Source organism: Ictidomys tridecemlineatus, chromosome 3 (genome assembly GCF_052094955.1).
Source record: "Ictidomys tridecemlineatus isolate mIctTri1 chromosome 3, mIctTri1.hap1, whole genome shotgun sequence".
NCBI lineage: Eukaryota > Metazoa > Chordata > Mammalia > Rodentia > Sciuridae > Ictidomys > Ictidomys tridecemlineatus.
This window is the reverse complement of record NC_135479.1, coordinates 117,222,531-117,244,391: the sequence shown is the minus strand read 5'-3', so window position 1 is coordinate 117,244,391 and position 21,861 is coordinate 117,222,531. Positions and strand designations below refer to the sequence as shown.

The window sequence follows — 21,861 nt, the reverse complement described above, 5'->3', positions numbered from 1 at the left end:
AAGTAGAATTAGGGACTGGGGTTGTGGCTCAGTGGTAACGTGCTTGCCAAGCATGTGTGAGGCACTGGGTTCGATTCTCAGCACCATATACAAATAAATAAAATAAACATCCATCAACAACTAAAAAATATTTGAAAAGAAAAAGTAGAATTATCAGATTTCCTTCTTATCCAGTTTTTATCACCCAAATTCCTTTACGCCATGATTAAACATGAAGAAATATATTCCATGGTTATACAGAGAGGAAAAGTTTGTCATTACTTGAAACTATTAATCAATGAACCAAATACAGAATTTTTCCTCTCTGAAACAACCTTCCTGCTTAGCTTGAATGATCATCTCTGCCCAAGTCAAAATTTTTCCAATCTTTCTTTTACAAGCTGCAGGATATTTTAAACACCAATCTTATAGGCAGCAGAGTTGGATTCTTGCAAATGCAGAATTTCATGAAATTGAATAAAATTTATCTTGTGGAACTGCTTCAATTTCCAGACCTGTATCAAGAGACTAAGTAAAAACTGAAGAAAAATAGATAAAGAATCAGAAAAATTATCATTAAACAGAATAATGGGTTAGGATCATGACACACAAATGCTTCCAAAACAGTCTGGTTAAATAGCAAAGGAAACTAATTAAAAACATTGATTTTAATTTTTTAAAATGTTTTGGTAAAGGGCTGGGGCTGGGGCTCAGTGGAAGAGCCACATGCCTAGCATGTGCAAGGCACTGGGTTCAATTCTGAGCACCACACATAAATAAATGAATAAAATAAAGGTCCATTAACATCTTTAAACAAAAAAAATAGAGTTATTTAAAAAAATGTTTTGGTTAATACAATCCATGGTTGATGGTGTTACACAAGGGTAACATGGTTTAAAATGATATTGCAATTTGCCGTCCTACAGTTTTGTTCAAGAAAGTGTCTCCTCTCCATGCCAAATCTACTCCTCAACATTCTTTGGACTAAGAATTAGTGCATAGTTGCAGTTAATTATAAAGATTTTGTTAATTCTAAAATAATTATATTCAGTATTTACCTTAAAATGTGCTCCTATTACAACTTTGGCCCTTATGGCTAAGGAGTGTCTTCTAGCTCTGATTTTTTGTGAAGAATTTTAGAGATGTAAGTTATTTATTGTGTCCACACTCTTCATCAGGCATTTTGCAGAGATTCTTCCCTTTACAGATAACATCATAGAGCACAGAGCAGATACGTGATCTGCAAAGTGGTAGTGTTTGGATTCATGTCTGGCTGTTCCCAGAGTCTATTCTTTTTAGTTAAGTTTGCCTCCCACAACTTCAAAAGTGCATTCAGAAATGCACTGTGATGTCTTTTACTCTCTACTCCTCAGTCCTTTGAATGAGAAAATGATGTCTGGGCTCTTTTAGTTGGTCAGTGCTATATTAATAATCATGCTTTGTGTCCACGTAGGGCATACATAGGTGGCAAAACATCTTCACATACATCAAATTTGGCTCTCACTACCACTGTTTGAAGTAGCAGGAAAGCAAGTAGAGGTCTGAGGCTCTGAGAGCAGAGATGGCTTGTCCAAGGACCCAGAGTCAGTGCTGTGCCCAGGGCTACCTTCTTTATATTATGGTACAGTGTTTTTTGCTCTATGCCCCTGTGACTTTTGAGGTTGAAAGGAGGGCAGGAGAAATCAGAAAAGAAATTTATTAGCAAAGTTAATGTCTAAATATAAGTCCTCATATTATGACATTTTCCAGGTGAAGTATTTTGGTGTCTCCCTTCTAAAAGTCACGCCCACCACACCAGCAAGAGAGAGCTTTGTGATCACACTTGTCCTCACTTTGGAGAGGTTTCTGATATATGAACTCTATTGGAAAAAAAAATGCCTCAGTGTGATATTTGGAAGATCCATAAAAGGCAGTTAACTAACAGATTCTGTGAAAATTAGCCTGAGTTGTTTTCTTTTAGTAGCTTTGCTAGTTTGACTTTCTATTTCTTGGAATTAAGTCTTTATTGTCCTTCTGTGTCCGGGAGGGCTAAGACCATGGCAGCCACTCAGCTGAGACCTTTTACCGTGCTCACAGAACCATGGGATCTTCAGACCTATACGATTTATTCTAACAAGGCCTAAAATGATCAGATTTACCTCATTCCTGCTCACGTTGCCCCTCTTAACTCACCAACACACGTGTCCTCCTCCACCTGACAGGACGGATAATAACCCCAAACAACAGGATTAAAATTTGGACCCAGTAATCACAGGGCAAGGAAAAAACAAACAAACCACAAAATCCTTTGCTTCTGTGCAACTAATAAGGAAAAGCAGTGACCATAAATAAAAACAAAGTACTTAAACCCCTGGCTAGAAATTCTGAACTTAGAGCTCTATCTCAAACTGGCTGTTTTACTTTTATTTTTGTGTCCTTTCCCCTCATCTATTAACAAATGAATCCATTAAGATATTCTTTCCATGCATGTAAAGATTTTTTTTTTGTCTTTGTAGGCTTCAAAAGCTTTTGTTCAGTTAATTAGTTGCATATGATAATAAGCTAGCCTGTCATCTTGGACTCAGTTCAAAATTCATCTGTAATGAATTCCACCCAGTTTCTGGGAAATTCCAAACTAATTTTCTGCCAGTTTCACTTTCTACTAATCACTGTTGGCCGCTCAAGTGAGCAGTTTCTAATAAACCTGCACAGGTGAACTCAAATGGCTTCACTGCCCTCTAGATTGGCACACTGTCTCTTCACCTGAGGAAGGAAGAGGACGAGGAGTACATGGCTCTTACCTAAGAGAATAGCAAGATAGCAAAAACACTTCTGTATTTTAAGACTCTGTGCTGGGCCAGGTACGGTAGTGCATGCCTGTAATTCCAGAGGGTTGGGAGGCAGAGGTTAGAGGATCACAGATTCAAAGCCAGTCTCACCAATTTAATGAAGCTCTAAGTAACTTAGCAAGACCCTATCTCAAAATAAAAAAATTAAAAACGAGTGAGGATGTGGCTCAGTGGTTAAGCACTCTGGTTTAAATAAAAAAAAAAAAAAAAAAAAAAAAGATTATGTCCTGGGCACAGTAGCACATGCCTATAATCCCAGCTACTCCAGAGAATGAGGAAGGAGGAGCATAAATTTTGAGGTCAGCCTTGGCCTTGGCAATTTACCAAGAACCTATCTCTAAATAAAAAGGGCTTGGGATATGGCAAAGCACCCTGGGTTCATCCCCAGCACTGCAAAACAACAGCAAACCAAACATTGAAATTAGGACATGCCCATTTTATGTTTATCTTTTTTTTTTTTTTTTTTTTTGTAATAGGAATTGAGCCTAGGGACACTTTACCACTGAGTATTGTCCACAGCCCTTTTTATGTTTTGAGTTTGAGACAGGATCTCCCTAAATTTATGAGGCTGGCCTCAAACTCCTCCTGCTTCAGGCTCGAAAGTCACTGGGATTACAGACATGGGTCACTGTACCTGGTTATCTCGATATTTATTTTGCTATCTAGTTGTTAAAGTAAGATTTCTTTCTTCTAGTGTTATGGTTTAGATATATGTCCCCCAAAAGCTCATGTGTGAGACAATGCAAGAAGGTTTAGAGTGAAATGATCAGGTTAGGAGAGCCTTAACCATATCAGTGAATTAGTCCCCTGAAATGGATTAACTGGATAGTTTCTCCGCTCCAGCTCCAGAAGGCATGTAGGGTGTGGTGGAGGAGGGGGGCATGCCTTTGGGGTATATATTTTGTCTTTGTTGAGCAGAGCTCAATTTCTGCTTTTTAGTGTGATGTCTTGAACCACTTCCCTCCGACACACTCTTCTGCCATGATGTTCTGCCTTACTTGGAGCCCCCAGGAATGGAGCCGGCTGACTACGGACTAAAATCTCTGGAACCTTGAGGCCCAAAATAAACTTTTCCTGCTCTAATAATTTTAGTCAGGTCTTTCAATTACAGCCCCGAAAAAACGGACTAAAATATCTGGAGAACCCAGAGTGTTTTCTATCTGCATTGTCTTTGGGAGGGTGTGGAAAATTGGAAAAGGAAGAGGAAGAAACTAATGGGGGAAAAGTTCATTTAAAGTCTCTTGATGAATTAGAACAGCTTGAGCAGGAAATCCTACCTCTGTTAGACTTTGAAACTGATAGAAAAACGCCACAAATTGCAACTATAAACAACCTTCGCTGTCTTAAGTCACATAGAGTGTTTTGCTTGGGTGGAATTCTGCAGTTTCTAGAAGTTTAAGGTCAATTTTTGCTTGGTCTTTGCTGTGCTCAGAGCAAAGCCAACACCATCCTCACATCCTCAGGGATATGTTAGATAGTTTCTCCGCTCCAGTTCCAGAATGCTCCTTCCACAGCACACACCACCATGTACATTACTGTGGCTCAGACACATGGACCCAGGATGCTCCCTTTTGTTGGGCAGGAAAAGGAAGAGGAGCAACCAGTCTCTGGCTTCTGAATCCCTGTATATCTTTCTGCTGAGCACTCCAAGCTCGGAAAGGTAAGGGCTTTAGGAAGAGTCTGCCATCTGAGGCTCCAGTGTTTAAGGAAATCCCCTGGGATATTGAGTGGACATGTTGCCAAAGCTCGGTCCTTGTCCCCAGTGCCAATCCAATAATGAGGATATGATTTTGAGAAAAGGGGAAAAAGAAGGTTTATTGCTTTATTAGCAAAAGAGAAACACAGGGAACTCCTGTCCCAACGACTGTGATTCTGCCCATCAGCAGGAACAGGGAGCTTTTAAAGAGGTGATTCAAAGACTTCGTCCCACATGTTCTCTGTCTGGAGTTGTAATCCACTTGTGAATTTGGGGGACAATCATTTCTGAGATTTTCTGGTGCCATCCCCAAAGTCTGGATTATTTAGTTCCTTGAGTGTGTACTCAAGGACAGATAAATCTGCCCAGGATGGGGAAGAAAGGTAATCCTGTTTCCCCTGAGATTAGGGAGGGGGAAAGATCAGGGAAGAGCGGGGAGAGAGGAAGAGAAACGAAACACGTCCATTTTAAAAATAAGTTGCAGTGGCAGAGCAGCAAGGCCTATATTCAAAGCATAAAGTAGACCACTGTTCAGGCAGAACTTGACATTTCCTTTCTATTTCAGTTTTAGGTCCTCAGGACAGAGTACTCTAGAGGTAACTGTTGCTGCTTAAATCCGAAGTTTTCAGTTCTGCAGATATTCTAATGGAATTGACACAAGTGCAGTCAAATAAATTGGAAACCACAATTTAAAGCTTATCTATATTATTATATTTATTAACACTAATTAATATTATTATAGTATAATCACTCTATTATGATTATCTTCTTACTATTACACAATTGCATGTTATATACTATATAATTACATTATGTATTACATATTATACATTATAAACTGTATTTAAATTTTTGCAGGGATTCCACATCTGTGACAATGGGACAGAATGGGTTAGTTAAGGCTACTCTGCCTTCCTGTAGCAGGAGCTCTGAGTACCAGAAAGCCCTGCTTCTTCACCAGGGCTGAGCAAGACAGTGATAGCTACACGTAGGAGAAAAGTAGAAACATTGATTAACTGTTTTCTGTTTCTACCCAAGCAAATAGGAACTAAAACTGTATTCTTTTAATGCTTTGCCTTTCCTGTCAAGACTTAGTACCTTCTTCTTTGTGAAAACAAAAATGTCACAATTAAAAGGATTCAGTTCTAATATTTTTAACACCCAAAGGTCTCTCTGAGAAATTATTATTTCAAAGAAAACAGTGCACTGGGGGAAAATAAATAAGTAAATATTTGTTCTATGTCAAGAAGAAAAGTTGAAGAAATGTCTGCTTTTTTTTCTGAAGAAAATTTACTATATTCTTGCCATGTTTTGTATTTTCTAGCAAATACATTCAAAAGGTGTTGTTCACAGACACAGAACTAAATCCTTACCTTGAATATTGTCTTTTTATTTCTTTATTTCTCTACTCTCTTCTCTACTTTCTTTAATTTTCATCTGTCTCTAAAAATAGAGTCAGAAAGGGAAAAAAAAAAAAAGAAGAAATAACATGGATACATGTTAGCCACACTGGTAAGAATTTCCAGAATATGTGTTTACTAGGGTAAGCAAATACGTAAACACATAAGCCCAGGCATGCCTAGATCATCAGGCAAAACCTGCCTTAAATATTGTCAGTCTGGTCTGAAAAGATTCAGTTACTAAAAGTTCATTTTCCAGGGAAGATGCCAATAACACTGTCTCACGCTGAGTTCATCAGACCTAGTTCACATGAAAACAAAGGGCTTTTCACCAGTGTGTGTGTGTGTGTCTGAGTGTGTGTGAAGGTGAATAGTTATTTACCTACTACTTACTGTATTCCTTGCCAAGTTTCAAGGGTGTGCCTGGTTTATGGGATTTACAGGAATCGGCATGCTTTAAAGAAGTGTATTGCTTTTTACTAGTTCTTTCATTTTCACTTTTCCTTATTCCAAACCGATCATAGAAATTTAGAGCTCTAAAGATTCCAACCCTCTCATTTCATATAAGCAGAAAATGAGGACTAGTGGCTCAATCAAGCCTTCCTGAGCTCCACACAGAGGTTGTTTATTTATGACTTTATTCCAGCTTAAACATTAGATAAAATGCCATATTTTTCCAATATTTGATTAAAGTTTAGATGTATAACTACCCTTGGTGCCATACAAGAGTCAATTATATATTCAGATGATTGTCCAAGAACCCAAAAAATATATTCAAAGGACAACATGGACAAATATCCTCCTCCCAATTAGACATGATGTTCAAAATATCTAACAACTGGCAGAGCATGGGCCTACCTGCTGATGCAGACAATAGCCGTACATGCTCACTCCAAGTGAATCATGCACACTGGGGAAAGGAGAATCCTATTTCCAGACTTCCCCCGAAAATTAAGAGTGTGGTGAAATGAATCAGAGATGGCTACTTCAAAGGAATTGACAGAATTCTAAGGAAGACAGGATGTACCAGGAAACAAGGATGTTTTGGGGACTAAAGAATCAAACTTCTCTAGATCTCAAGTTTCTATTGGTTCATGATTTCAGGGTCTCAGTTCATGGTCAGCTGACTTACTCTCTGGGTTTAAAGTGAGGCAGCATGATGAAGAAAAGCTACTCACCACATGGTACCCAGAAGCAGAAAGAAAGAGGAAGGACCCAAGGGGCAGGAGATATAATCTCCAAGGTGTACCCCCAGTGACCCACCTCCTCCAGTCTTGACCCACCTTCTTATAGTTAACACCCACTAGACTAGTCTTTTCAAGTTATTAACCCATCAAATGGATTAACCCACCCATTAGGTTACAGCTCTCATAATCTAATCATTTCACCTCGGAACACTCCTGCATTGACATGGAACCCTAACGTGGAACAACAGGAAATTTTATTCATTGTTGATGGAATTGCAAAGTGGTACAGCCAGTTTAGAAGACAGTGCGATGGACTGAATGTTTATGTCTCCCCCAAATTCATGAGCGTAGATCACTCATAAATGGAATTATTGCTCTTATAAAAAAAAAGACCTGAGAGAGATAGCTAGTCCATGCTGCCATGTGAGGACATAGTTAGCATCTACTATCTATGAACTGGAATAGACCACCAGATACAGAATCATCCAGTGCCTTGATGTTGGACTTTCTAGCCTCCAGAACTGTGAGAAACAAATTTCTGTTGTGTGCAAGCTACCCAGTTTATCGTATTTTGCTTTAGCAGTCAAAAAAGCCTAAGAAAGACAGTTCAACTGTTTCTTGCAAAACTAAACATGCTTTTAGCATCTTATTAAGTATTCGCGAGCTTGGTATAACCCAAGGAGTTGAAAATTTATGCCCATGCAAAAACCTGATCACAGATGTTTAGAGCAGCCTGATTCATATTTACCAAGAGTCAATCAAGATATACTTCAGTAGGTAAATGGATAAATAAACTGTGGTACCTGCAGACAATGGAGGAAATTTAAATGCATGTTAGTAAAAGAAGACAATCTGAAAAGCTTACATCCTATGGATTTTCAATTATCTAACATTCTGGAAAGGCATAACTATGGAGACAGTAAAAAAGATCAGTGATTACCAGGTATTAATAGAAGGGGATGGATAAATAGGCAGAGCACAGATGACATTTAGGGCAGTGAAACTATTCTGTATGATACTCTAATGGTTGATCCATGTCATCATACCTGTCAAAATCCATAGAAATGGATAGCCCCTAATTCGTGAGCCCTAGTGAAAACTAAAGACTTTGAGTGATAATGATATGTCAATATAGGGTTCATCAGTTATAAAAAAATATGCCACTCTAGTGTAGGAGGTTTATAGTAGATGTGTTGGCTTTGCACCACTGTGATCAGAATACCTGACAAGAAGAGGTTAGAGGAGGGAAAGTTTATTTTGGTTCATGGATTTAGACCATGGTCAGTCAACTCCATTGCTCTGGGCCCAAGGTGAGGCTGAACATGGCAGAAGGGCACAGTGAAGGGAAATGCTCAGCTCATAGCAGCCAGGAAGCAGAGAGAGAGAGAGAGTAAGGAAGGGGCCCCGGGGAAGATGTACCCTTCCAGGGCATGCCCCCAGTGACCTACCTCCTCTAGCCACATCCCACCTGACTACAGTCACCAACCAGTTTATTCATTCAAACTAGTATGGACTGATTACGGCTTTTATAATCTGATCATTTCACTTCTGATTATGCCTGCATTAACACAGGAGCTTTGGGGGGGGACACCTCATATCCAAACCATAGCAATGGGAAATGTTGTACAGTCATTGGGGGCAGGAAATATACGAGAACTCTCTCTCTACTTTCTGCTTAACTTTATTGTGAACCTAAAATTGCTCTAGAAAGTAAAGTCCAGCAAAACAAACCAGCAGGTAATAGTTGGTTACTTTGCTATCCCCTGCCAGGAATCTTCCCTCCTCATCCAGGATAGCCATCATTTAGGGTCTGGCTCATATAAATCCTCATTTTCACAGACTAACTATGACCTTTTGAGATATTCAGAAATCCAACTGGGGGCTTAGTCAAACATGTATTGGCTTATGTAACTGAAAGGTCTATGGATGAGTCTGGGCTCTGGCTTAACTAAATCCCAAAACAAAAGATACAGACAGACACCTCTCCACCGCTCTCTTTCTCCCTACCCCCTCTCCCACCTCTTGCTCCACTTTCTCACCCTCACTTTCTCTTTTCCTCTCTTCATCTATACCCTCCCCCATCTGTGTTGACCTCATTCTCATGAGGGCTAGCTCTGCATGGAGTGATCACATGAACATCAGCATCTCTAGACTCACATTCCACCAGTGAGGCCATCCTTAGAAGAGAGAATGATTCTTTCTCAGCAGAATGCAAATTTCTTCTTTCTCTTTAGAATGACTCTAGCCATTTGTTCATGGTAATCACAACCATTGTTTCCCAAAGTTCTTTTGCAAGTCATGGGTGTTCCATAAGATGATTGGGTAGTAAGCAAATATTTATTTAGATAAATGGAAGATATTGGGAGGAGAAAGGCACAAACAGGCAGAGCACAGTGAATATTTAAGGCAGTAACATTCTTTATGATGCAACAATGGTAAATACATATCATTCTAGATTTGCCGAATATGTAATTCCTTGTAAATTTGCATGTACAATCAAAATAACTACTGCATCAGATTTCTTTTTTTTGTTTGGGATGATGCTGAAATAGTAAAGAAGGTGGTTTAAGGAATCTGATTTATATAGCTAGAGTGAGCTTCAGGTAGGGTGGTCAGGTGTGTTTATGAACATCTTCAACTTTGTCTAATCTGAATTGCCTACCCCACCATGACTTAACCTGCTCCATGTAGGTAAAGGTGTTGCATAGACAGAAAAGTCTGGCCACTATTGTTCATTTATGTTCCTCAAGGACTCTGGAAAAATCTATTCCATGTGGTAATTCATAAGGAAGTTTTAAAAAGAAGTTGATATGACACATATGGTATTTGATGGCTTCACATTCCATACCACAGTTGACAAAGATTTACTCCTGCAGAATGTAAAATTCATTCATATTGTCAATCTTTCAACACTTTGAGTGTTTGAGCTAATGAGATATATAAGCCCTTAACTTTGAAAGTCTTTGAGACTCCTATGAGAAGAAAAAGTATAATTTTAATAGCAAGTAAAACTAATTACATGACTATCATCTCCACCATAGGGTTCTTTGTAAACCAAAATTATTAATCTGACTTTTGTACATCAGACTTGTTTTGATTTCATTGCTTTCTAAGAGGAAGCGGACTTCCTTACTAAATTATTTAACTCAAATTCTATTCCAGGAACAAACAGAAGCTAAGTTTCTTTTTCAAGTTTTTTTTTTTTTTTTAAGGGGTATCTTTTGTTTCTCTGTGGTTTCACTATACGAAGACACTCAAAGAGGAAGAAGTTGTTATTATATTTCTATACTCAAATGTGTTCTTAAAATATTCTTCAAATAAGAATTGTGTGTGGCTATTATGTAATTTTTACTTGTATGCAATAAAACAAAACTGTGAGAAGATTCTGAGAAGATGATGGAATAGGAATCAATTGAATTGGCAGAGTCACACATAACTTTTTTCAAACTCTGAAGTGGATTGGAAGTTTCTGTTATGGTTGTATGGTTTAGATACGAAGTATACCTAAAGGCTTATGTGTAAAAGTCTTAGTCCCCAATGCAACAATGTTTGGAGGTGGGGCTTTGGGGAAGTGACTGCATCATGAGGACTCTGACCTTGTCTGTGAATGAATCCTCTGCTGGATTAGTAATTTGGTGGCACTATGGAGAGGCAGTGGAAGCTATCAGAAATGGGGCCTGCTTGCAGCCAGTAGGTCACAGGGGGCATGTGGTAGAAGGGTAAATCTTGTCCCTGGCCTCTTACACTCTCTCTTTATTTTTATCTTTCTCTCTCTCTCCTTTTCTCCTTCTTGGCTGCCATGAGCCGAGAAGCTTTCCTCTGCCATGTCCCTCTGCCATGTTCTGTCTCCTCTTTGGCCCAAAGCAACAGAGCCATCCCACCATAGACTGAAAACTCTAAAACCATGACCCAAAATGTCTTTCCTCTTCTAAGTATTGATGTCAGGTATTTCAATCATGGTGATGAAAAGCTGACAGACAGTTTTCAACTTCTAAAAGAAGGTTTGGGTGGTATATTGTACCTAATTTCAGTTCTAGTTCCCCACCTTCAGACACTTGGTAGGGGGCTGTATAGGTATTCTTGGAGCAGCTTATGGGTTTCAGGATCCTAAGTGGGAAGAAAGAACACTGTTTTTCAATCATTGGGATCTGTGCTCTGATTGCTGATTGTGAATAGTGGAAAGTATCTCTTAAAACTGAAAGTCTATAGAACATCATTTATTCATTCATATTTTGCTCTTACCCAAGCATCCTCTGTGTAACAAGTTGTAAAATCCAGTGTGGAAATAATCTGGGGGCCAAGCAAAAGTACATCTTAAGGCCTTCTGTATATACATAAGAGCAAAGAACAACTATTGGCTGAAATTCTGTAAAGGCCATTGACACAGAACAACAAAGTGCACATTGAGTCTGAAACAAGGAATGGTATTCCCACACCTGGCAATAAGTCCTGCAGAAGTTGTGTGGGCTCCTTATCTCTTGTTGATGAAGACTTTCAGACCCAAGGCTCATTATTATGTGACTGAATGAAATTGAAAGATGGCATGCACAAAACTGCTTTTGCCAACATTCCAAGTCTGACCCTTGCTCAGATGAAGAAAGAGCAGATAAAGTATACCAAATGTGGTAGGATCATCAACCAGCTCTGAACTTGGAGGCAGAGTTGGGCTCCATGGGATCCATGAGTAACCTGTATGGATCTGGTTTGTCCCAGAGCCTCCCTGTCAACTGAGACAGCATTTCATTAGCGTTACTAGGAAAAGCAGGCCCAGGAGGATGGCCAATCCTGAAGAATGGTCTTCAGCCAGAAACCCCAAGTACCTGGATACTTGCCAAGGACTTTAGCCAGATGAAGAGGCCCCAAAAATGAGTCAAAGGGGGACTGTGAATACACAGCTCATCACTATTCCATCTGAGCATGGATCTTTTCCAGTCAATCTTGTCTTCTCTAAATTACTGACACATGCACAAGAGGTGTTGGCTATACCACAAAATGTCACGCTGTTCTGCCCATTAAGGGCTATTTGGTCTTCCATCACCACGTTGGCTGGTGAGTGTGGGGCATCTCATTGGTGTTGAGGAAAGTCCAAGTTATTTTCACTGCCCAAGCCACTACAATGGGTGTGTTGGATAAAAGGGACATCAGTCTGAAATCCCCAAATTCAGAGAGGTCTGAATTTGTCTCATCTTGTCAGAGCTGGGCTGATTCTTATCAGAGTGTTATTATGCAAGGCACATCAGAAGCTTCTGTAGGGATGAGAAAAAGAAAAGATAATGCCTTCATCCCCTCTCACCCCACAGATCTCCTGGGGTTTCAGATGTTCTCTGCTCAAGAATACAAATATTATCTGTCTGGCCTTACCCAGGAGTTATGATTCTGCCAATTTTAACTTCCCAGTCACGTGTGGTCACCGAAGCCAACTAGATAGGTGACATTGGTAACTACCTCATCATGTCCCATGACTTCAACTGTCACTTTGGCTGCATAAGTGATAGGTAACCTCCTCTCCACGACCCCTTGAAAGTCCCTTCTAAGAAATGAGAGGTCACTGGGAATATAGCTCAGTTGGTAGAGTGTTGGCATGACATGCACAAGGCTCTGGGTTCAATCCCTAGCATCACCAAAAAAGAAGGGGGAAGAGGAGGAGGAGGAAAGAGAGGAAGGAGAGGAGAAGGGAGAGGAGGGAGAGGAGGAGGGAGAGGTGGAGGGAGAGGAGGAGGGAGAGGAGAGGGAGAGGAGAAGGAGAGGAGGAGGGAGAGGAGGAGGGAGAGGAGGAGGGAGAGGAGGGAGAGGGGGAGGGAGAGGAGGAGGGAGAGGAGAGGGAGAAGAGGAGAGAGAGGAGGAGGGAGAGGAGGAGGGAGAGGAGGAGGGGGAGGAGGGAGAGGAGGAAGGAGAGGAGGAGGGAGAGGAGAGGGAGAAGAGGAGAGAAAGGAGGAGGGAGAGGAGGAGGGAGAGGAGAAGGGAGAGGAGGAGGGAGAGGAGGAGGAGGAGGAGAATTCCTTAAGAAGTGAGAGGTCCAAGTCAGGGAGGTTCTACTGGGTAACATGACTTCCAGGTGGGAACCTGGTCATCATGTAGGGTAGCCATTCAGACTATTTGCTACTCTTCAGATTTCCATTCTATTTGGAAGAAAGAGAAAAGGGTGGTGAGGACACATACAGAATATCAACAATAAGACCCACATGTATACAAGGTGCTTTTATCTTCCATTTTTATTATTTTCAAACAAGTAATTTCAAATTGTGGTTTCTTTCTGCTGCATGTTTGTATTTAGGGTCCAGACAACTTTCTTTAATCTTGTTGTCAAACCATCAGGGATACCCTGTGTAATCCCTAGTTGCTTCAGCCTCCTGTTTGGGACATCTCTCATGACACTGGCTTGAGGATGATGTGGGGCTTGTATCATCATCTATCAGATGCCATGGGATTATGTCCATTGTTGAGTACCTCTACTATGAAGAACATTCCATGGTCCATTTATATGCTATGGGGTATTCCAATACTTGGCACAGGTATGTCACAATGGCTCAGATAGTAGTTCCCATATCCATAGGGCAAACCATCTTTCAAATTTGGAATAGCTGTTCACCACAGTCAGACATCATTTAATTTCCAACCGGGGATGGGAGTGAAATGAGCCTAATGTGGTTCATTTGTCAAACTTGGGTGAGAGCTAGGCCAGGCAAGATGTGTCCCGATGTGCTTTTTTAGGTTCTTTGTTTTTCTTGAAAGGAGTTCCCCGTGACCACTGTAACTTTTGTTTTCACAAAGGAAAGCCCTCAGGTGTGTGTCCAGTCCTGCATGTGGGCTGCAGTTTCACGCTTCATTCACTGGTGAACCCAACAAGTTACAGTGGCTAACAGCCTGGAGCAGCCTGCATTAATCTGCTTGTTTTAGTTGTTCTTGGTTTGATAAAGGCCTTTATAATGTCTATCCACTTGGGTGACACATATTTTGTCATCTCACTGGACAAATTTTTTTTTGCCATGAATCTTGTCTCCTACATCAAGTGTTTTGTTTAGTTTGGTTTTTGCTTTTTTGTTTTCCATTTTCCTGACCCTATGGCAAGGGCACTGTCCATGACACAGGGAGAAAGGAAAATGCCCAGGTATGAATCATGTTCTCCCCGGTATTCAGATAGCCTCACCAGGTATTGTGCTTTCTATTTAGAGATTGGGAACACTCTTGTCAGGAGTTTATTCTTAACTTTGGTTGGAATTTCCCAAGACTCTGGCTCAAATCATGTCTGAAACAAGGTGATTTGTTGGTCTGGTCCTTCCTTGTGGGTCTGATCCCTGGATCTTATCAAAATACATGACCAAAACATTTAAGGTCATTTCCGGTATCACTTTGCCTGGGTTTCCTCAGATGTTTTCATCTGAACCAACCAAAATAGCATCATAAATATAATTTAGACAAAGGACCTTGGCTGGATTTCAGCCTTATGTAAGTCCAATCATACTCACTGGTGACAGATGGTGGGAAAGCTCTGTGGGGAGACAGTAAATATTTGCAGCATCCCCAGGCACGTTAAGGTGAAATGGTCTTGGCCAATCTTCCTTAAGGAAATGAGAAGAAAACATTGGTTAGGTCAACAGCAGAGTACCAAGTGCTACTATATTTGAACAAGCACTCTCTGAAATAATGTCATTAAGGTTGGAGTAAGTGCTGACACAGACAGCTGAGTTGGCAGTAGTTTGTTACAAAACTTTTGTGTCTTGGACACTTTTCTTATAGGCCCAGCTAGGCTTGCAGTTAGGAAAGTTAGGAAATTGTGGGCCACGAAAGACCTCAGCCACCACTAACTCAAATCAAAATAATTTTATCCTTTTCTGCATGTGAGATGTGACATTGTTGATCTGGACCACTTTCTGTGGCAGAGGCAATTCATGTGGTTTTTGAGAGATAACATATTCCTTGATGATCACCCCAGTGAAACCATTTGGTGGAACCTATCCCCAAATCAGTGATGTGTGCCTTGTGTACAGGCACTTGGCAGTGGCAACCACAGTCACTGATAATGCTAATTGTGCCAGGGAAACTCCAGTGCATAGTGACTTTCCTTCCATGTGTGATAAGGTTGGTTATGAATCTTTCATGGTCCCTTGACATCTTGGGCCCACAGAAGAGGGCAAGAATGATAATCATGACCTGAGTTCCTGTGTCCAAAAGACCCATAAAAATTTGCATATCATACTTTCCTCCTTCCATACTCAGGAGTAGGCCATTGGTCCCTGGTAAGGGTCCTAACCCTCATCCCCATCCCTAATCTGTCTCCTTAAAAAGAGTCAGATCTGGATTCAAGGTATTTTTCTCTCCCAGGGATCCTCTGTGGCAGTGGCATATATGTCTGCCTTTGTGTCCCTATAGGGTGTTGGCAAGGACATATAATGTAAAGACCTAATCAGCAAGATCATTCCAATCAAAGGAGCATTCCTCCTGCCACTTGATTGTTCAAAACTAAGCATTTATCTTGAGCTCAGAAGGTGCTCCCTCAGCTTAATATTGGGAAAATTTAACAGGGAACCCCACTTAGCTCATTTGTGCTGAACTACTATATTATGGCCACTAATTTGTGATATATTTAAAAATGTGGAATACAAAAATCACAAACTCAAGTTATAATTTTCCTTTGATCTTGAAACATCTAAAGAAAAACCATCAAAAATGTTTCTCTTAAATGTATGTGTCTGTGTGTGTGTGTGTGTGTGTGTGTGTGTGTGTGTGTGAGAGAGAGAGAGAGAGAGAGAGAGAGAGAGAGAGAGAGAGAGAGAGAGAGAGAGATTTATGTGTGTTGGGGGAGATGAGGCTTACTACCAAATATCCAAGACCTCATTGGGAACGGATAACCTCCACAGTTACTGGAAAATGAACCAAAGACTTACCCTGGTCTCTCCCCACCCTACACCCCCTTGATCAGGGCATAAATGAGATCAACTAAGTGTCTCTCCTCCTCTGCCCTCAAATCCCCTACAACTTCCCTATACTGAATCTTCCTGAGCCTCTTAATTCTCTATCTTTAAAACTATCAGGATACTGTTCATCAGGTTGTCTCATAATAAGATTGAGTCCTTAGGCATGTGGCTAAAATCCCCTTAATGAAGACTCAGTCTGTAAATAATCAAATCCAGAACATTTGATCTCTGTAGATGGAAACATGTCAACATGAAGTAGCTCTGTCTTAAGAGTAAATCTAGCTTGCAGAAGGCAAAGAATAAAGCAATTGCTTATATTTAAATCAAAGAAACTAAATCTAGTAGGAAGTATTGGTACTGAAATTTAAATTGGTGTAACTGGAAGCATTTGGTACATATATGGGGCGGGGGGGAAGGCAAACTTTGCTTTAAAATTTTCAAAGGTCTTTTTTTCCAAATTTTTATTGGTGCATTGTAATTATACATAATGGTGGGATTCATTGTTAAATATACACAATATAACAATATCATTTGGTCAACATCATGTATTGTGTGGGTGAATTTTTTTCTAGAAATAAATTTTTATTTGCACTTATATTTGCACTTATCCAAATCCAGTTTGTGAATTATATTTTCATTTCCTGATGATGAACAAAACTTAAGATAATGTAGTTTTATTTATTAATCTGCTTTATGATTCATACTTTTAATGCTTTGTACATGGAGATGTTCTTCAATTTATTTGAACCTTTGCTTTTCACATTAAAATCTTTACTAATCCTGAAATTGGCTTTTTGTGTGTATATTATGAATCAGGGATTAAATTTTTTTCTCATTTGAATTTCCTATTACCTTAATACCATTTCTTGATTAGAATAGATAGATAGATAGATAGTCATAAATCACTCCACTGATAGTCATAAATCCACTGTCATAAATCAACTCATTTATGTGAGTCATATTTGTGATCTCTATTCTTTAAGTCTACATATCTTTAATACCATATCATTGTAATTAATAGAGTTTTGAACAGATATTTTAAGATAATCTAAGTACTCCAATTTCTTCATAAATATTTTCCCTTCATCCAATCACATTTTAGGAATCTACCTAAGATTACATGTTCACAGCTATAAAACATGCAATAAATTTAATTTTAATTTAATTTAATTTTGTTGCCTGGTACCCAATTTAGCTCTTTTTAATTTTTTTATTCTAATTTGTTATATATGACAGCAGAATGCATTATAATTAATATTACATATATAGAGCACAATTTTTCATATCTCTGCTTGTATATACTAAGTATATTCACATCATTCATGTGTTCTTCATACATGTACTTAGGGTAGTGATATCAATCTCATTCACCATCTTTTTTTTAACCCTCTTGTCCCCTTCCTCTCCCTCCCTCCCTTTTGTCCTATATAGAATTTGTCTATTCCTCCCATGTTCCCCATCCCAACCCCACTATGAATCAGCCTCCTTATGTCAGAGAAAACGTTTGGCATTTGGTTTTTTGGCATTAGCTAATTTCACTTAGCATTATGTTTTCCAACTCCATCCATACCTGCAAATGCCATGATTTTATTCTCTTTTATTGCTGAATAATATTCCATTGTGTATATACACCACATTTTTTTTTTTTTATCCATTCATCCACTGAAGGGCATCTAGGTTAGCTCCACAGTTTAGCTATTGTGAATTGTGCTGCTACAAACATTGATGTGGCTGTGTCCCTGTAGTATGCTATTTTTAAGTCCTTTGGGTACAGACTGAGGAGTGGGTTAGCTGGGTCAAATGGTGGTTCCATTCCCAGTTTTCCAAGGAATCTCCATACTGCTTTCCAGATTGGCTGCACCATTGTGCAGTCCCACCAGCAATATATGTGAGTTAATTTTTAAATTCTGTGCCATTTTTTCTACATGTACATTTTTATGCCAATATTATATTGTCTTCATTAATGATAATTTATTGTAAAATTTGAAATCAGGTTTAAAAAATAATTTGGTCAACATTATTACCCAGATTTTCCTCTTTTCCTCCTGTCCTCCATCCTTTTCTCTACTGGTGTCTCTTTTATTTTCATAAGCTCACACACACACACCTTTCTTTTCCTTTTTGCTCTCTAGCTGATAAGCTTGACTTTCTTTTGAGTTTGGCTTGTTTTGCTTTATGTAATGTTTTTAAGATCCATCCATTTTCCTACAAATGACATGATTTTATTTTTTTTTTAATTTGGAATACAAAAATCAAAAATAAACTCAAATTATAGTTTTTCTTTGATTGATCTTGAAAAAACTAAAGAAAACCATAGAAAATGCTTCTCTTGTCTTAAATAGATAGTATATAATCTGTTTGTGTGCATGTAGTAGTAACCTGAAGGTCTCCCACCAGCCATACCTACTTGGGGCTTTGTCATTTGTTTGGGGTTTTTGTCTCCTCTATTCTTTGCCTTAAAAGTATCATTGAAGTTTGAGCGCTGTTAATTTGTGTGTGAAGCAAGTTATGCTGTCTTGGCTGTTTTGGATACATCTCACTACCAGAGTCTCTACCCTGTGAATTTGTGTTGTCCCAGTAGATTCCCAGAACATCACATAAAAGGAGCAACAAACAATAGGAACAATAGCAGTGAACAGTATACAGCATTAAAATAAACTCCCATTGCCAACTAAGACCTTTACAACCTTAATTACCTCAAAAACAGGAATGGCAGGGCCAGGGATTTCCAACAGCAATAAAAATAGAGAGCTATTAAGCAGATCTGGCATTAAAGTAAACAGCAAGTATCAACTATACAACAACATGAATGGTGGGAGCAGGAAATTTATAAACCAAATTATTCTAAAAGAGACTAAAACCACACTTATTCAGAAAAGAAAATGTGATGGGAAAGTTAAAAAAAAAAAAAAGAGTTAAAATATTCCAAATGTGAACAGAGAGAAAGCAGAAGAGACTCAGCAAGTAATGGCTGTGAAGAAGGAGGAAAAACTGGGGGAGGTAAATTAAAAAACAAAATAAACAGGGAAAACAAGGGAATTTGGCTATTAGAAGAAGAAAAACAGGAGAGAAAGAGAAACAAACAAAAACAAACAAAAATATCCCAAATTAAACAAACCCTAAACCTCCAAAGACAAGACAAATGACAAACATAAAAATGATAAAAGAAGAAGAAAAAGATGCATGTGTATGTATACCCGTAGACCAATCAGTGCTGCAAGAACACCAAAAAATTTAAAAAGTGGCGGGAGAGGGAGGTGGGAGAGGAAAGAAGGGCTGGAGATTGTTAAATTCTTCCCCTTTTTGTGTTGTTCCCCAAATTGCCAGCTAGAGAGGCCTAAATCTGAAGCTAGTTGAAATAGCTCTCAGCTTCCCCTCACCAGTATAAGGTATGGGAAGTACCGTGGATTGGAGTTTTGTCCTGACAGACTGCATCATGCACTCCTGGAGTGGGGCTGCTACAGTACCAAGAGGGAGCCTAGCTCTAATCAAGCCTTTGAGACTTTATTGGGTGCCAAGTTTAGATCAGCATACCCCTAGGGCTTAACAGATGTCAATCTCTCTGTTGGTGTCTGGATCTCAGGGTCTCTCCAGAATTCTACTCATCAGGTTGGGGAGTCACCCCTCCACAGGTCTTGGCTCTCCCAGGCTTGGTCCCAGTGTATAATCCCTGAGTTCAATCGTGCCCACCTATTCTGTTTTCAGACCCCCTTCAGCTGGTGATGTCAGCTACAATACCCAAAGGGAAAGTGAATTATACCCACCTCCACATCTTTGACTTGAATCCCCTTTGTGTAGTCTCCTCTGTGTCTATTTCAATCATGTTTTGCTGTGTACGTTCTAGGTCACATTTGTAGGTGCTTGCTGGGATACTATGGCAAAATTTACTATGATCTCTTGGGCTCCTAGTTCGCTGCGCAGGCTGTGGTTCAACTAAGCTCAGAGTGCTTTTCTGTTCAATAGGTATTTCTCTCTGTGTATTCTCTCTCTCCTGTTTGGTAAACTAGTGTTACTGCCACTGCTGCTGCTGGCTAGGCTTCAATGTGTTCTATCTTTTCCTGTGTTCAAGGTATCCAAGTTTCTGGGTCTCTAAGAGTTTCTAACTGTCCCATATTGAATTTCAGTGAATTCCCTTTCATCCACTTTGCCAAGAAGCAGTACCCCTGTTGCTTGAACCCCAAGCCATGGAGACACTGAAAGTGTAGCCTTCCTCTCATCTGCTATCCCAAATTTGGAAGCTGACTTTATTCAGATATGGCCAACTATTCCAATGTGTCCTTTATAACTAAGGAAAATCTTGGATCATGAGGTGCATTTGGTCATCTTGGTTTTTTTTTTTATCATCATTAATATTGAATAGTTCTATGGTCTTTCTGTTTCATTACATTGACATTTTTGAAGAGTACAAACTGGTTATCCTGTACAGTGTCCCTCAATTTGGGATTTTTTTTTTTTTGATGTCTCACCATTATGCATCTTTGGCAGGAGTGTTGCTCAAGCATTGTGTGTCATGCGAGAAGGCACATGATGCTAATGTGTCTCTAGACTAAAGATGTTAACTTTAGCCAATTGGAGAAGCTCTAGTAGAAGTTCATTTCTGTATGCTTTCTTTTTATGCTTTAATTTTCTTTGTTGGGGCTTGCAAAAAAGACCACTAATTCACATTTGCTAGGGAGATAAAGGAAAAAAAAACGAACCAACAAAGTATGCCAGAAAAGATTATGTATGAGAAAGTATTATGCACACTGGAAAAACAGTTAAATACAAGGGATTGTTTTTCTTATTTTTAACAATGATTCCACTTTTACATTTCCCAGAGGGGGAAAATGACTTTGTGTAGAAAGGTAAGCCTCTCTTTTTTATTCATCTGGATTTTGTCAAGTAAAATAACCACATAAAGGGAATAACAATTCAAAACTCACTAGAAAGTCTCATGAAGAAAACTTCCATTTTTCCCAGTTTTATGATCTCAGTTTACACCTTGGATAAATTACTTATAGTCTCAAGTTCTTCACCTTGGATAAATTACTTATAGTCTCTGAGTTTCAAGTTCTTCTTCTATAAGAGAGAGAAAGAGACCCACATTATAGAATAGTTGTGAATAGATACAAAATACAATGCACTTAGCATAATGCTTAGCAAGGTTAATATGAAAAGGAAGGTAAATTATTGTGGAAGTGGCCCTCATTAGTATTCCCTGTGGGTCCCCATGAAGTGGGTAGGACAAGTATTTATTATTATTTCCATTTTAGATATAATTATCTCTAAGATCACATAAATCAAGCCAGACATGAGGCTGCTCGTGCTTTTGGGTTACCATTTTATTGGTTCTTTTTTCTTTATTTTAGCAATAACCTTGTGTGTTCTGTTGGAAGAAGCCATTCCTATTTAAATGCATTTGCAGTTTTGTTGACATTTCTCATAGATTCCACTCAGATCAAAACCTGACCAAGTAAAAGATAATAACAGCTTTTATTTAATATCAATTAAATTAATATGTTCTCTTATCGTTTGTGTTGAAAAGAAAGTTCCCAATAGCATGAAAGGTGACCTGAGTATAACTGCAAAACAAAGTCATATATCAGTGTTGTAGGCACTAGCAATAAACATTTTTCTAATCTGAATTCAGGGGCATTCTCACCAATCAGCCTGGTAGAATGCAAAGCAACAATTTTTTTACCCAGCATAACCTTCACTTTGACCCGTGACCGTAAAAACAACAATGATTCATTCCACTAGAAATATATCACATGATAAAACTCCTAGAGACAAAATAAGTCCATTTCTCTGTCAGTTTTCTAATTGCAACTTCACTTTTTCCCCCCACTATTGGGAATTGAGCCCACAGTGTTTTAA

At 39.1% G+C, this 21,861-nt stretch overlaps 2 long non-coding RNA genes across 2 annotated transcripts; one reads left to right on the top strand and one right to left on the bottom strand.

Moving 5' to 3' along the window:
* Window positions 1–2,527: 2,527 nt before the first annotated feature.
* On the top strand, window positions 2,528–5,191 carry LOC144376326 (uncharacterized). Its single transcript, XR_013436640.1, has 3 exons — window positions 2,528–2,819; window positions 3,747–4,467; window positions 5,069–5,191. It is a non-coding gene; the product is annotated as an uncharacterized LOC144376326 (long non-coding RNA).
* Window positions 5,192–9,408: 4,217 nt separating this feature from the next.
* Window positions 9,409–14,700, bottom strand: LOC144376325 (uncharacterized). Its single transcript, XR_013436639.1, has 2 exons — window positions 14,557–14,700; window positions 9,409–12,336 (listed from the first exon to the last, which is right to left on the bottom strand). It is a non-coding gene; the product is annotated as an uncharacterized LOC144376325 (long non-coding RNA).
* Window positions 14,701–21,861: the final 7,161 nt, after the last annotated feature.